The sequence below is a fragment of the Eucyclogobius newberryi genome, unplaced genomic scaffold (genome assembly GCF_026437365.1).
Source record: "Eucyclogobius newberryi isolate DKJ021-1_F unplaced genomic scaffold, fEucNew1.0.hap1 SCAF_10, whole genome shotgun sequence".
Taxonomy (NCBI): Eukaryota; Metazoa; Chordata; class Actinopteri; order Gobiiformes; family Gobiidae; genus Eucyclogobius; species Eucyclogobius newberryi.
In genome coordinates, this window is record NW_027315724.1 from 12,045,966 (window position 1) to 12,063,544 (window position 17,579).

A 17,579-nucleotide genomic window follows, 5' to 3' on the forward strand; every position below is an offset into this window, starting at 1 on the left:
GTGACATGTAATAATAGAGTATTTTCTCTCTTGTAAAGTAAATAGCCAAAAGCAGCGCTCTGATCGATTGCGCCATCCGGGCCTGAAAATCCATGCATACAAATATTACCCATGTTTGTGAAAGCTTGGAACTATGGATAGATTTGATTACATACTTGGAAAATTTGGAAATCAGATATCCCACTTTTAAGGTTTATAATGATTAATTATGAAAACCGAAATTGTGGTCTTCCACTTTTCTTTTGAACGCTTGGATTAGTGTCTTAAGGTGGCAACAGCTGGGGAGTGACAAATTAGTGGCATTACTAATGTCAACATTAGGAATATAATATTTTTTTTAAATCTGCCTTTTTTTTTACATAATATGTAAAAGAGATATTATCTCGACCAACACCTTTATCAGTTAATTGTTCGATATCTGCTGATATTGACACTGGAACCGATATATCACCTATCCCAATAGTTCAATATTATACCAATCCCAGCGCTTCAGCCACCAAGCAAATGATATGTCAAAAGAGACTTTAAAAGGCACATTTGCGTATCCCAAATTCAATTCACAAACACAATCTAGTTTTAAACATTAAAATGTTTTTAATGTTTTTATTAAAAAGAAATGCACACTTTTTTTCATTGATTGATTGTACTAATCCCGAATCAATACCTGTTTCGTGTTTTTCTTTCTGGATATAATTGTACTCCTATTAAACATATAAACAAAACATAAAAAATACTATACACTATAACATTTAAGAGCTCAATTGAACGCGTGTCTCCTTTAACATCGCTGACAGACTTAGCCACCCTTGCTGTTCCCTCTTGCTAGAACACTGGGAGCCTTTGGTCGTGTCTAAGCTGCTCCATGAGATGAAATGCGCGTCGGCTCAGGCGATGCCCTTGGCCGTCCCATAAGACTCTGATAGTATTCATAATTGTGACAGCTCTGCTGCACTAAGACATTTGCTTCGACATCTCGTCCGTTATCTACCGAATGCTCAAGTGTCTATGGACCAGAACTATGTACAGTTTGTATTAAATCATTTTAGGATGTGTTTTTTTTTCTTTGCTAACACCATTTTGGCGATGAACAATTTCAAGGGAGTTGTGGGTGAGTGAGTGTTTGCCCGTCAACTGGAGGGTTGCTGGTTCATATTTCGCCCATACTGTTGCTGTATTCTTTGCACAAACACTAGATTCCCTACTCGAGTTAGACTGTAATGTTGGTTTGGTGTCAAACAAGGAGGCTGTCTAGCATAAACTGTTTTCAATCTCCATGCAACCCAATGAAACCTTAAAATACTAAAATATGTAATTAGAAAATACAAAGCTTATAATTAAAGATAAGTCAAACAAAGATGGGCAGACTTTCCTCATCTCAAGATAGTACTTTACAAGCAACAATTGACAAGCTTATTTGCCAAAACAGATATAACCGTGCTGCGCACCTTTATACCGCAAATACACATTTTAAACCCGTTTACCACATTTTCTCCAGCGCATTTTGCCGTGACCATAAGGGTGAACACTTAGAGGCGTCAATTCTACCAATGCAAAACACGCTAAATCTACTGTTACAAGCTTCTGCGCGCTGCGTCTCCCCCCCCCCCCCCCCTCCTCCAGTGGTGCCTTTTGGGAAAACCCGGTAGAAAAAATATTTTGAAATTTAAATAATATTTATTTCGCCCGCCTGTTCAATATATTTCATTTAAAAATCCGTAAACCAAGTAATAAAATAACTGCGGCCTAACATCGGATTTAAAATGTATTTTTTTTAATATGTTCTAAAATCCTCGCACAGGTTTTTCAGGCTTTCGTTTCTCAGAAATGAGCGCTTCGCATTGAAGTGACCTTATTGGTATACAGATGTTGAATAAAATAGTTCTCTACATCCATACTAGTCCAACCATAGGAAAAGAGCCATTAGCAGACAACTTTTTAGTGATTACCGCTCTGTTGCGGCCCCCCACGCCGTGGTCCGCGCCCTAGTCGGTGCGTCAGCGCCGTGGTCCGTGCTGTCGCCCGGCGTGCGTGTTCGTTGAGCTGTAGATCCACTCGCCCCCAAAAGTTTTCAAAAGCACCATAAGTGCCCAGCTGTACTTTGGAGTCTCATTGACCAAATGGATCACTTGCTCTGGCTTTGCAGCGTCGGCGTCGGTTACCCCCCACGAGTCTGAAGGTTTTAAAGGTTCACTAGTCCGAAATGTTTGCTAGTCCGAAGGTTCACTGGTCCGAAGGTTCACTGGTCCGATGGTTCACTAGTCCGAAGGGTTCACTGGTCCGAAGGTTCGCTGGTCCGAAGGTTCACTAGTCCGAAGGTTCACTAGTCCGAAGGTTCACTGGTCCGAAGGTTTGCTAGTCCGAAGGTTCACTGGTCCGAAGGTTCACTAGTCCGAAGGTTCACTAGTCCGAAGGTTCACTGGTCCGAAGGTTCACTAGTCCGAAGGTTCACTAGTCCGAAGGTTCACTGGTCGGAAGGTTCACTAGTCCGAAGGTTCACTGGTCCGAAGGTTCGCTGGTCCGAAGGTTCGCTGGTCCGAAGGTTTGCTAGTCCGAAGGTTCACTGGTCCGGTGGTTCGCTAGTCTGGTGGTTCGCTAGTCCGAAGGTTCACTGGTCAGAAGGTTCGCTAGTCCGAAGGTTCACTAGTCCGAAGGTTCGTTAGTCCGAAGGTTCGTTAGTCCGAAAGTTCCTCATAGGCTAAAGTGAAGGTGCAGACGGCATCGGGATGTAGTCAGTCTGTAAAATGCGCACGAAGCACCAAGACACGCACTGGGGCTCGTCACAACGTTTTGTGTCCCAGCTGCTCACAGGTGGCACCGCAAGTTGTACTGTGTATATAAAAGTAACAAGGGAACATCTCGAATCCTCCGCTTTATGCCTTCATTTGATCATAAGAAATATGCGTGATCTGAACCCTCCACTCTATGCCTTCATTTGATCATAAGTATAGAAATACGCGTGATCCGATCACCGTAGGACTGGTAGTCAAAAGGGAAATTCAGCTTCTGAAGAATGTCGACTGGAAAACGGTTTAATCCTGGAGTTAATTAATTCATTAATAATACGATAAGGAGCTCAGGCTATGCACTGAAACAAGTCGGTTATGGAAAATACGTGATTTAATCATAAAAAGTGCATTAACACTAGAAAAGTCTTAAAAGACAGTATGTAGGGAAAAGGGAGGCGAGCCTGCTCTGCGGACTCACATTGTCGGACTAGTGAACCTTCAGACTTGTGAACCTTAAAATTTCAGGGAAATTTCGGACCCATGAACCTTCGGACCAGTGAACCTTAGGACTCGTGGACAGCCACCGTCGGCGTCGGACGACCTCTCCTTACAATGTCTAACTTTTCTTGCCAGCGGATCTTGTCATCAAGACATCAAAGGCATTCAGTTGTGTTTCCTTGATTTGGGAAATCACAGCCTTCCGAACGATCTTCTCAAGCAATCACAGCTCAATGTATATACAGTTCATTCCACTTTCCACCACCACAGCTGCACAAAAAATACTCTCCACCTCCTTTTTGGCCATGATGGATGCTTTCATACCGGTTCCAGTATAGAGATATCATAGGTCTTTCTCAGGCTTTTTTATTGGTCCGATATTCAAAAATGTTGCTGTTATTTTTTCTGCACTGCCTGTCAGTGTGTGCCCGAATGTCATTCCCAGTTTGTCCTCAGAACATCAGATTTTTTTGAACGGACTAATGAGTAAACTTGAAAGAGAGGGGCAATCAGGAAACAAATATAGCTGTATGTTTATTGACTGGGATACAAAATAAATACTTCTCCAATACTTTATGAAGATTTATTTCAGGGACGTATGTGAGACGGCGTAGCTCCTTGGTCATGTACATTAGAAACAAAATCAAAGAGTTTTGCAGAAAAAATATAGAGATCTTAATATTGGTATAAGTAAATATTCGTTATTGGCCACAGCAGCAAGACAAGTATTTCAAAATCCATATCGGTTCATCCCTAACCCGAGCACTCACTGCTGGGTATCAAATGCCATATTTTCATCCATTCAATAAGCCTTTCATCACACCTCCTTCATCTGCCTAATGTCTCTCCTTATTGAAATGGCAGCGACGAGACTGAGGTTATGTTCACCAACTGTAGAACAAGGCGGAACAGTTGTTTGTACACGACAGGCGTGTTATTCTCGCGCACATCAAAGCTCCTCCGCGTTGGATCATACAAGTGCACCAGCGCAGAGAGCCAGCCGATGGTGGAGAGCCAGTCATTTTGTGAGACTATCCATATGAAGGCCATATAATTGACTCCTGTCGCCATGGAGATGTGGATGAGAGCAGAAGCTGTGAAAGGGGATGTAGTGTGGGTTTATCTGGCGTGTGCGGTTGGGTTTCATGCGCCAATTTGGAGGCCCTTTGCATTCAATTATCGCGTTTTCTCTCTGCTTGCAAATATGTTGATTTTCTGTGAATTGGAAATGTGGCTGGAAAGTGTTTATGGTGATTCCGTTGAAACTGTTGGAGAATGAATGCGTGATGACTACTCCAGTAATTCTGTAGCTCCTTTGTTTTGAACGGTCCTGATCCCCAGTCTTTTCCCTTTGGAAAGACTCTTTTACTGGCAGAATGCTTTTCCTGGATTATACATTTTAATCATACGAACGATTTCAGCTATTCCAAGTTTGTGGCACTGTCAGGTGTGGCTAAACAAGAAACTACTTACGCTTTATTGCCGTTTTGAAAATGATTTATACATTTCAAAGCGCTTTCTGCCGTGCGTCGATTAACTTTCTGTTAATCGAGTCTATGTTTTCTCGTGTCCAATCACCTCGCTCTGGTGTGTTGCCCAAATTGTAGCTCCTCCTTTGTGCCTTTGGATCATTTAAATTGGCCCGTGGAGAAACCGATCTACTCCTAAATAGACCAGTGGAAACAAGCCTAAAGCAGTATTGAAGGATGGGTCAAAAGAACAAATTTTCCAGCATTATCTTGAATCAACCTTGAGTGTATTTGGATAAGATCTGACTATTTCAAGGCAGATTCATGACCAGTTTGCTTTATTTTCATTTGTATTATTCCTCTAAAAAGGCATGTTTTCTTGACAGACATTTGCTTTTACAATACAAAATACAATTATGTTTACATATTTCATCTTTAATTTCAAATTCATAACAACATGAACAATGCAAGTGTCAGCTCTTGAAACTATCTCCACAACCATGAAAAATAGGCGGAAAATAAATGCTCGCGTTGTCACAAAAGCAATTATGTCTTTCAAGTGCATGAATAACAATGTCCCGATTTGACATTTCAGTTACATACAATTTCAAGGGCATAAGGCCAGCACTGATGTCCTCGCTGCTGTGTGAAAACTAATTCTGCAGGTACTGGCCGATGTGTTCCAAGCTTTGATTCAATTTAGAGAAAATAAAGGTTAATGGAAGCGAGCCTGCGTTAAACCAGATCTAACAAGATGACCTTTTACAAACTGCAAGTGGATTTAAACGACATTTGTAGCTTTGGCAACAACAACAAACACGCGTTGGCTTTCGAGCAGATGGGTAATGCTGATTGATCGAGCAGCCCAGTGTCCTCAGATAACACTAATAAAATGTAATGGTGTAGCTGTCCCAATATTAGTTTTGGTACACAACATGTCAGTAAGAGGCAGCTAAGAAACAGACAGGAACATATTAGACAAAAATGACAAAAGTTTCCTAACCCTTCACTCCAGACTTGTGGTACTCGTGGTTTTGCTTTTTGGTCTGCGACATCAAATTGAAACTAAAAACTATAGGAGCTTCACCGCAGTTCCTAAAGTCAATTACAGCTGCTAAGTTTAATGCCAAATGCTAAGTTGCTAGACATACCTGGACATCTCATTGCCCCTTTTGGTTCTTTGACCTTCTGTGGACTGGATCAAGAGTTGTCTTAGAGGTTTTGGGGCAAAGGGAAATGAGTTTGGTTGTTTAGCGCACTCTGAATTCTCGGGGACAGGGAGCATGCAGTAACTAAAGACCCTGCTGCCCCACTACCTGGTATTCAGTCTCCCGTCGCAGTACCAACCAGGCCCAACCCTGCTTAGCTTACGAGAGCTAAAGCCTTTGGGCAAGGAGGCCGCTGGAATTGGCGAGTGATGGGTAGGAACCTGGCATAAAATACGATACAAACACTACACTGCAGGTTGCACTCTGGCAATCTGCAACCCTCTCGCTGTTGGGTAATAAGGTTGACCACATTTACACTCTGCTGCATCACATTATTTAGTGGTTAAAATTAATTGGAATTGGGGCACATTCCAAATTAATGATTATTATCGCGTCCGAAGTGTCTACCGCCACCTGCTTGTCTGTGTGAAGAAGTTATTGCTTTGCGTTCTACAGTATGACATTTATCTATCTCTATGGATGAGCAGATGATGCCAACAGGCCAAGTTACAGGTCAGATCTGTAGAGAGGCAACCCTGTGTTCAGTAAGAAGTCATGTTTTTTGAGGTGTTTTAAAGCAGTTAAAACAGCATCTGTAACTGAATAAATGCTTTATAGAAGTTTCATGCCTTTGTGTAATAACGTCTCCTTGGAAACCGGCAGGTGTTGCCATGGTGACCTTGTTGCATAGTGCACCTTTAATTACTTGATTTATGGCTCTAACAACAATAATAATGAGCTGTTGCTAAATATTGGGTTAATTGTATCATCCAAGACACTCCAAAGAAGTGAGCCACAGCTGCCTTGGGACTAACTGATGGAAACATGACTGTCAATCTGCGCCAGAAGCCTCTCAAACTATTCAGGCTTACAAATTAGCCCAGACAAAGTGGGTGAAATGTGCTGACTGAATTGAATGAGTGGGATTTCAACCTCTGACCAACCAAGCCACTATTAAACCCATTTGTTTTTAATTTTCTTCCTTAATTAAGTTAAAGCAGGCGGATGTGATAAAATGCAATTAGTTCATATACAGTAGTCAGTCTTAACCACAATCTTCTGCCGTAAAATGAGTTCATATACCCACCAAGGGTCCTCTGAGCTCCTCTCATGCTACATTATTCACTTTACTGTGGAGCTGCTCGACCATGCACCGCACTGCAGCAGCCTGCCTCATGAAGCCTTAACTACAACGCCAGCTTTGTCCTTAAACATTCTCTTTATATTTCCATGCCAAGTTTTTAAGCGGTCAGCCAGTTGCATAAATTCAAATACCGCTAACAAAAGATCTGCTAGAACCCCACCATAATTAAATGCATGTTTATTTGTGCTTGCAGTTGTCCGTGCCAAGTGTTAAAAGAGTAAATGCGATCAATTGACAGAACTAGCTGTGTGACGGAGGCAAACATTTGGAACAGATCTGGTTGGCACCACTTAATCAAACCCAAAATGGGCTTTTTCCATAAGCAAAGCAGTATTATTAAAGATTCATCAGTTGGGACTCCATTGGCCTCTTTGTCACTGTTTTGTTGTTTTCCAAAGGTGACCAGCTCCATAGAGGGTCTCACTACTAGTGCAAAGAAAAGCAACACACCAACCAAAGCTATAGCCGAGGAAAAAGCCAGAGTGTTAGAAAGCATGGGTGATTAAAGTGGCTTAGGGTTAGATAATAATGCAGAAAGTCTTTTATCTTTGTGTTTATTTTTTATATTGACAAGAAATAACAAAACAAAAACGATTTACTTTTGACTTAAATTTAGTTGCATCTTTTACATGTTGGAGTGAAGTTTTGTCGTTCATAACAGTTCAACCAAAGTATAGCCTAAAATGTATTTAAAAATAAACTATGGTCGTCCTTGCATTTCCTTTTGAGGCAGCAGTGTTTAATAGATTTACAGTATGTCACTTTTCACCACCTGCTGTCTCCATAGATGTAATTATGTAGTTGGTGTTTGCTAAACATCCATTCTTACTATGTGTCACCCACTTGTGTCTAAGTTTAATATCACGCTGTGGACCAGTCCAAGCAAAGGATCTTGTGGAGGTACCTTCCCACAGAAATGTTACTTAGTGAACCTATAAATTGTGGCCATATCTGGTTATCAATGCCCATTCTTGTCAGATCTCTGAGGCTAAGGCCTAGCGCCACTGCGGCTGCAGTGGCTCTATTACAACCTGCAGTTGTGTCCTTGGGCAAGACACTTCACCCACATTGCTTAGTATGAATGTGGTGTGTGATTGGTCACAGAGTGTAGAGTAAATTTGTCAAAGTTTGTCAATGAATAGTGCAAAAATGAGCAGTGCAATGAATAGTTGTTAAAAAAAAAAAATAGTTAAAGTGACAGTTATAAAGTGTTCATGAGTCCAACCGTAGTGGTAAAGAAACTATTCTTGTCGCGGGAGGTTCTGGTCTGGATGGACCATAGCCTCTTGCCTGAGGGGAGAGTCTGCAGCCGATCACCTTCTCACCAAAGCGCACAATGCGCTGTAGTCTCTGTTTGTCCCTGGCTGTGGCTCCAGCGTACCATACGGTGATGGAGGAGGTGAGGATGGACTCAATGATGGCCGTTTAGAAGTACATCCTCTGCTCGGCCTTCTTGAAGAAAATATTTATTTATTTAGCAGAATATCACTTTGGTACTGTTGCTGTCAGTAAACTCATAGCAATAAATTGACTGTAGCAATGAATTCTAAAGCCAATAGTAAAGGCTGGATTATTTTCTCTCTTGTTAGACAGAGCAGGCTTGTTAATTGAATTACTGAATGCTGATGTGCTCCGACTGGTCCATGAAGTGCCCATAACCAATTCCATCTCCAGCACTTGTCTCTTTTATAGGTCTGTACTGTAATTGAATGAACCAGCTGCAGTCATTTTGGACTAATCCTGCAGAGAGACAAGCTGACGGGCCGATTACATAACCCTCTTGGCAGAGGTGAGAGCAGAGAGCCTGTCCAAATGCGTCTTCAGGCAGCCATGAAGAGAATCTATACTGTTGTCTTGGTTAAATGGGTGGTTTATGGCTGTGGGGCAGTGTGCGGTGAAAGCTTCGTCTTCTTTTGTGTGCTGAAGGGGGAGAGTCTTGACAATCTTTAAATTACATGGTTGCCGCTGGCAGATAAGTATATAGTGAAATGTGAGGCTTTAAAGTGTCTTATTCAATGATTGCCTTTAATACCCTATAATTTAACATTCTAGGCAAAGCATTAACATCTCCATGGAGACAAACATGTGGCGATTTTTAAGAACCAGATTAAAGATTATGCACACAAACAAAAAAACAATATATATTAAAAATACATTTCAAATACAGTACAGTACAATACATTTTCCCACCAAATGTAAGATTATTATTGATGACCAACACTGCCAAGATGTGCTGAAATATGAAACAGCAATACATTTTTAATTGACAAATTAGCATTAGCAACCATATCAGATTAACATGCAGCGGAATGCGCTATTGGCAAGTGTCATTAGCTAGTGTCATTTTATTCATTGGACACAACAGTGAGACATTTATAAAGATGTCATTTTTTGTATGTGAATTGTTTATATAAAATTAAGTCAGTCTAATCACAATGTTTCGACTTCAATCAAAAAGTAGTTTTCAGTTTGATGGAAATGGTTTGAGCAGTAGCATTTATAATCTCCTGAGCTCTGATTGGTCCTGCCCAAAGGGAGGAGTGTAACTGAAACTTGCCCTGCCCTTGTTTACAAGTTCAAACATTTCACTCCCACAGCAAGGGGCGTTAAGGCTTACTGAGGTCTGGCCCTCTCTCCCTCTGAGCTGTCAGGTACCTTATTAACATTTGACATGTTTGATTTCTGCCAAAGTTTTATGGGGCTATAGTAGACTAGGGGGGGAACCATATTTCCTGTTATATTTCCTTTTTATATATAAAATACCATTTCATTCACCAAAGCTGTTAAACAGTTACATTGTTAGACATGTAAACAAGGGCAGGGCAAGTTTCAGTTATAACTTTTGCCGAGACTCCTTTGAGCAGGAAAATTTTGATTAGTAAAATTATTTTTATATTGGAAATAATTATTTTTACTTCAAGGCGGGGGTAAACTTCCATTCCTCTAAATGATCACTTTACAATGATTACAGCGCTCATGGCTGGGTCTATGCAGAAAGCTAATACAATTGGACTCTCCTGCAATAAAAGGTAATCACATTAGAAGGTAGCATTCTGAACACTTACTAGCTGCACTGGACAGGTCGTGTGGAGTGCTTCAATTACCCTCATTCTCCCTCAGGAGCTTCATCATGGCTGCCCCCATCAGACTGGATCTACCTGTCAGCCTCTAACACAGATGAAAAGACTCCAGCCAATCTTGGTGCTTGTAAAGAACCCAGCAGCAGAGCAGCTTCTGGTGTGTGATGGAGGGTCTGTCACGGAACCTTTTTGTCTACTTCCTTTGAAAACCATCACAGACTGACTTTGTTCCATGCATTACTACACCAGGCCACGAGCGCAATCACACACACTTTTTAATCCCCCCTTTTCAGTTTCATGTGCACCTCTCAACACCGGTGGTTATTGATCTAGATGTTAGTGGGAAGGATGTGTTTGTGAGAATACACCTGGTGTGTTGTGTGTTTGGGTGGGTCCAAAAAGACTGTTTACACACTAAATTCATTAAAATATGCACTAATCTTCAAAAGCATGTGCATGACAATAAAAAAACATTGAGGCAACTGCTGTTGTGATTTTGGTGTTACAAAAATAAAGTACATAAAAACTATTTATTTTTCCTGCTTAAAAAAAGTTGACCCCAACTGCCCAAAGTGAGAGCACCAACGATAGCATGTTTTAACAAGCACATGTCAAGTTAAGATATCCTGAAAAGTTCACCACAAGATACAATTTCATAATTACATACATTTCAGTCATTTCCATTACAATAGGACCTACTGTGTATATGAGGACATAACCACATTTACCATCATGTGACGAGCCAAACATTATAAATACAGACAATAATGCTTGTTTAAAATGTTTTCATCAGAAATAAGTTATCCACTTAGAGGTGGGGTAGCCAACCCCCAAATCCAGGACCTCCAAATTAATCATGAAACTCAAAACCCCAAAAGCAAAATCATTGACGTCTGTAGTAATTTAAATTTTGAAACCATTAAAAGTTAAAATGTGGTTTGATTGTATTTATTTCAGTCGCTTATTATCTTACCCAATTTCACTTAAACCGACTGTTTTCAATTATAAAAGATACATTCTCAGTTAATAATCTCAACATTACATCTTGAACTCATCTCACATCCCCCATCTCGTGCTTCACGACCCCCCGGGGGTCCCGACTCCCACTGTGGGACCATTGTTGTAGACAACATAAAATGTGTTTTTTCCCTCATAGAGAATATAAGTAAAGCTGTTATTCAAAAACAGCAGTCATCTTCTCATGTACACAATTCTAGATAAATGTCAAATTCATGAAAACATTCCCTTGGTCTCACACTGATTATCTGGGTTGTAATCAAGCATACCAACCCAATGAGTCAGTGCTCATTTGTGACTAAAAATGATCCACGATCCAGCTACCACTACTACTAACTACTGTTGGAGTTTGATTTACCAATAAACAAGAATCATGCTTGTTGTGTGTATCCTACAAGTCAAGCTGATTCAAGTTTGGGTCAAGAAATCCTTTTTAATTAGTTATATAAATACATTATTCTGTATTATAGTCATTAATACTTTATTGCTATATCCATAACAAATTAAACAATATTGATTGAAAACATGGATGAGATAATATGGTCAAAGTTCTCCCTAGATGTAGTGTCTCCATTTGTATGGCCCTTCATGGCCCATTGCATTTTTATTGCGATTATTAACTGTCCATTTGGGCTTTGTCTGCAGCCTATTGCAGGGATTGTAAGTCTTTGCATGCATTTTGTGTCCTTGTTGCTGCTGTTGTTTGTTTGTGTGTGTGTGTGTGGGTGCGTGCGTGTGCAGTGAAGTCTATAAAGCTGCAATTTAGTGAAAATCCATTTAAGCTTTCTGCTGTTGCGTGGAGATTATTGATTGTGTCCCGCACCGCAATGTGCAGAAAAATGCTGGCGTCGCCTTTTGCTGCTTCTTCCGAGTGCGCTTGAACATGTGTGTGCTGGGACGTGTGCTGGGACATGGTGCTGGGACGTGTGCTGTGATGTGTGATGGGACGTGTGCTGGGACATGTGCTGGGGCATGTGCTGGGATGTGTTCTGTGTGCTGGGACATGTGCTGGGACGTGTGCTGGGACATGTGCTGGGATGTGTTCTGTGTGCTGGGACATGTGCTGGGACGTATGCTGGGACAGTCTGTGTGAGCTGTGGGTGTCCAGACTCCACACGGTTAATGCATCATTCATAATATCTGGGTGCAGTGAACTATTCTGTAGTTTGGATGAATCACTTTTCTTCGCTCTACTTTGGTGGTCTCCAACCTTTTTCCCTCAGGTAGTTACTTCAAAACAAAAATCGCAGAAATCTATTATTTTTAGCAACGATAGCTAGCCTTAGATACAATATATATTTAAAATGACAATACGCATGTGATTAATACAATTTGGATAATACAGCATTAAGTAACAGTTTTGGGATACTTAGCTTGAATTATAACGTGCATTGATTATGTCTCTGTATCAATAATGTCTCTGTATCAATAATGTTTCTGTTTCAAGTGACGCGTCTAAGTGTGCAGCCTTAGTCACGCCAAAACGTGCTGGAGAAAATGTGGTAAACGGGTTTAAAATGTGTATTTGCTATTCAAGGATTTGGCGCTGCGCGAAGCCGGGACCGCGCACTGGACAGCGCCGCTCCGTCACAACAATGCTTTCCAAAATAAATGACTCCAGCAGGATTTTGATGAAAAATTGCTTCACGCGCTCTTATCTTTTGTCTTAATACAGCTTTTTATATTTCATTTAAAGCTATTTTGCGTTGTGGGCAGTGCTTTATAAAAATAAATTGATAATTTATTAATTTATTTTGTAGAAATCAATAATCTAAGTGTGGCGGATCCGTAAACCAAGTAATAAAATAACTGTGGCCTCACCTGCATGATTCCTAAAATAGAAAGTAAAACCATCCTTCAGGATATTCTCTATTGAGATATTATAGCCAAAGAACTACATTTCCATAGAAGCAAGCAGGAAGGGGCTGATCCAGGCGAAGTACGAGTCAGGTTTGTGAAGCCTGCATATGTAAGGGCAATTTTTTTTGAATAGATCTTTCATTCAATATAACCATTAAAAACATAAATTAGAACACATGCGTCTTTTTTTGGCTAAAAAGTTAGGTACAGTTTCTTTAAACATTATTATTAATACAGGATTATTCAAACATACACAAATCACTCGAAATACATTCTGAAGGAACACCGGTGTAACATAGTTAAAAGCTCATAAAAGTCTATTTAAAATAACATGTCCCCTTTAAAGCGAGAACTAAGGCTGGGAAAAACTAAAATAATTTAAAAGTTTGCACATTCATGATTAAAAAAAAAAAATTCTGTCTGAACATACCCATTAACAAATGCGTTCATTCAGACGTTTAACACAAAATATAGTTTATTTTCTTCATTCAATGTCCGAACACATACTTTTCGTGACAGATAATTGGCTAAAGACCTCCCACCAATTCCAATTTAATTATTTTTAGGCATAAAGTGCTCCAAAGTTTTTGTACATGCTCACAGTGTTCTTGCACTCCTTCATTCAACAGAAGCAATTCACTATTAAGCTGATCGCATCATGTTGACTATAGCTGTACCGTAATTCAAGTGACAGAGAAAGTGCAGATGTTCTTTACGCTTTTTTTTTATAAATTATAGATTCGTCAAATTCAAATCCCACAGTTCCCAAAGGTCAATGACAAACACGGACGAAAATGACTGACTCTTTATCACACAGCGTCCTTACAACTCTCGTCCTTGTTTTCTTTGTCATAAAAGGCAATCCTTCAGCCACATGCTCCTCACCGGTTCCCTTTGTGTTCCTCCTCATAGTAAAGTGTGTTCTAGGTCAGATATTTAAAGTACCATGACTGTGTACGCACCACTACTGAGCCTAATGACTGCACCTGCTTTAGGAAGAGAACCTCAGCCTTTTCACCACGCTTCTTTTACTCTCTGAAAAGGTGAATGTTTGACTTTATGTTTTGCTGTAGCTGTAGTTATTTCAGAACAGAATCCTACTTTTTACATTCTTTTTATAATTATTATCCTTTATTTAAACAAGAAATACAAACGACACAGAGAGTGAAACAAACAAGAGTAGCAAGTCACTTAATAATCTAATGTTGTTTGCACATCTGTCCCATTTGTGCCGATGTCTGCAAAGTATAGTCATTTCTTCCATTTTGTACGAGTCCATATCTGTGTCCAGTCCTTTAGTGTCAGGTCATTTTCTCACCCTGTTAATCTGGTTTCATTGTTTGATTTTCTAACTTTCTGCTGTATGGTAAAATAAAGAATTATGGGTGTAAAAAACAAGTTATTGCGCTTTATTCATCTAAGTCCAATATTTAAAGACAATTGGACAATCACAGCTTTTTCCAAACTTGAATCCTGTTAATAAGCACCAGTGCAGCCTCTGATTCTAATTCACATAGCTACGTACAAAATAGTAGCTAGAATTGAGTGAATCAAATAATTCATTCTGACAACGTGGAAAAAGAACGACAACAAAGGGAAAATGTCAGCTATCAAGTCTCTTTCCTTGTAATGCTGTATGTCCTAAATCTCAGTGGGACTTTCCTGGTTAAATTAAGGTCAATACATTTAGGCCCCACCCCTTTTCTAAACAATACTAAAACAAAAATGTATTCCTTAATTCATAACTCTCGTACAATCTCATATGGCACCAACGGGCTTCATTATCTTCTAAGACATCTCTTCAGAAAACCAATTTCATAAATAGTTTTAGAAATTCCTGTTATTTGACAAGCTTAAAACGGGACACTGCAGATATTGTCTCTTTTTAAAATGTGATAAATCCACTCTCTCTAAAGCCATTCTTGTGTCGGTGCTGTTCTGTTTAGAGAGTGTCCTTCTCTAATGATTGGATAGTTACCTGCGAGATTAAATACTTTATTAAAAATGAAATTAAACTTTATTCAGGGAATTGTATTTAACAATTTACCATTCTGGAGCCTGAGTGCTGCCTGATTCATGCTGTCAAACTAATGTGAACTCTGGGAAATGACTGTGATGTTGGGGCTCTGTGTAATTGCACATAATTGCACCATATGAATACTGTGCCTTCAAAATGCTATTGAGGTTTGCCTAGTTGTGAACAATATTTAAAAAAAATTAAATAAGCATTTTGATAGCATACATTTCTGTAATATTTCCCCCCTAAAAAGGATTAAGTATTGTTGAGGAAAATACAGACACTGCCAGCTCAGCCTTCATTACGTCATCAGAGGTACTTTACTCCCTCCAATAACCAGACTGAACCGGATCAGACTGAGATGCACACAATCGCAATGTCTTAGGGTTCATGTCTCCGGGTCCCGCTGTTTCTCACTCTGTTCCATCCTTCGTATAGGACTCATTTAGAGTTCTAATCTTGAGAATAAAAGTCTTGATAAAAGTCTTGTTGTGAAAACAATTGTGCGCCAGCATAATGTATCATCATAGCAGGTTTTTGGTTATAGATTTTAAAATTAGATTAAAATTAGAATGATTAGAATTAGAATTTTAAGTGAAGACTAATGTTATGTTTTCCAAAGCTGTATGCCTATTTTTAAAGAAAGAATTTGGAAGATCTTTTCGTGGCTGTCGCTGAGCAACACAGAGTTTCAGCTCCCTCTAAAGATTTTCTATTGGATTTAGGTCTGGAGACTGGCTAGGCCATTCCAGATCCTTGATATGCTTCTTTCGGAGCCACTCCTTGGTTCTCCTGGCTGTGTGCTTTGGGTCATTGCCATGTTGGGGGAAGGAGGTTGTTGCCCAAAATCTCACAATACAGTTGTTAAAGTTAAATAGTGTTTGCAAAGAAAATTTCATGATGTTTATTTAAAAGGATGCCGTAATCACAGTACACAAGATATTATACTGAAGTTGTTTCTCTGCTTAGGTTTATTAGCAGTTAAATGTTGTGTTTTCCTGATTGTTTGGCCATGCACTTTTAACCTGTATGCAAATTAAAACCCTCCAAACACAAAAACATAAACCTAATATGTTTTGTCGTAATTTTTAGTCAAGCTGTACATATATTGTTATCAACAGCTAACCGAGCTTGCTATTGTTTAAAATAACTTAGTGACTCTTCACACATTCTTTTATTTGGCTTAAAGGTGCATTTTTAACTTCCCCAGTGTTCACAGAGACAAAGGCGTTCCGAGCGCCTCTGTATCTTCAGTGAACCGCTGACCTTGGAATGAAGACTTTCCTCTCGCTCGTGTCTCCATTCATCTTGGTTATAGTGCTGTGCCAGCTCTCTGCAGCGCACCACAGTCCCAAAAGACAACAACAAATCAGGCAGCCTCACCGCGGACAGGCACACTCATTATCCTGCGACACACGTGCAGTCTATGCTCAGTTTACTTCCTTTTGTATCTCGTAGTATTATTTCTATCCATGATCTGTATCAGAGTGACGGAAAATTAGCACCGATGCCATTGCACGAGATAATATTCCTAACCATACCCTAAGTGTTAAATAATATTCTAAAAATAAACATTTGCTAAAAGAATTAGATGTAAATGCAAGAATGCTAAGTCATGCTTATTAACAGGACGTTAAAAATGAATACCAACCATTTCTTAAAATTAAGTTTAGTTTTAGCTTGTTTTAGTAAACAAAAATGACATGTTAATTTGGTCATTATACATTTAATCAGCTAGAATAGTTTGCATTTGTTCTGATTTCGGGATTTGTGATTGATTTGTTTATTTTTTAGTCGACAAAAATATCAATACTTATATTAATAGTTTTAGTAACACTGATTACTTTGTCTTTAGGGTTATTCAGCAAAATACAACATTAACAAAAACTGTAACAACATTTATTGGACTAAATTAACAGCAAACATCTTCATCAATAAGCTTAATGTTATATTTTAAAGGAATTTGACTAAAAACATGTCACAGTAATTCCTTATTTTGACTGAATTCAAGAAATTTATGGTTGATGTAGATTGATCTTTGATCTTTGGTCTTTTTGTACAAACTGAAACAAAACAATACCCTTTAGGCTGTGCCTGTGTGAACTAGGACTAAACCCACAACTGATCTAGTACAAGACCAGCACTAGAAGAAGCGTGTGCATCTTATTAATGGCATTCAAATCTATAATAACTTTTGATCCTGTTTCCCTATGTTTTTTCCTGAAAAACTACTGAATTTGTCCTATTTTACTGTGTTAAAAATAGCATAAATACGCAAAACAACTGCTTAGCAACAACTAATAGTGGAGCGTGTTGTAATTTAGCTCGCTGCAACAGTAATCTGACAGTATGTTTTGTCATCCAGCAGATTGTAGGAGCAGCTGCTGGTGGAAGTGATCAGCACATTTTGTGTCCAGGCTGGAGCTGAGGGAGGAGAGGGTGAAGTGTGGGCTGTGGGAGTAAATGGGTGAGGAGAGGAGAGCGGATGGTGGGAGGAGCCTACTAGCCCAGAATACACATCCGATAAGTTACAAAACGTGTCCTCCGGGCACTGGTTTTA

The 17,579-nt window shown here is 39.6% G+C and overlaps 1 protein-coding gene and 1 long non-coding RNA gene across 4 annotated transcripts in view; both read left to right on the forward strand.

Annotated features, from left to right (window-relative positions):
• Positions 1-17,579, forward strand: part of kcnab1a (potassium voltage-gated channel subfamily A regulatory beta subunit 1a) — a 132,189-nt gene that overhangs the window by 52,577 nt on the left and 62,033 nt on the right. The window lies entirely within an intron of this gene.
• Positions 9,636-10,553, forward strand: LOC140370518 (uncharacterized). The gene is made up of 3 exons (XR_011928372.1): positions 9,636-9,696; positions 10,017-10,074; positions 10,166-10,553. It is a non-coding gene; the product is annotated as an uncharacterized lncRNA (long non-coding RNA).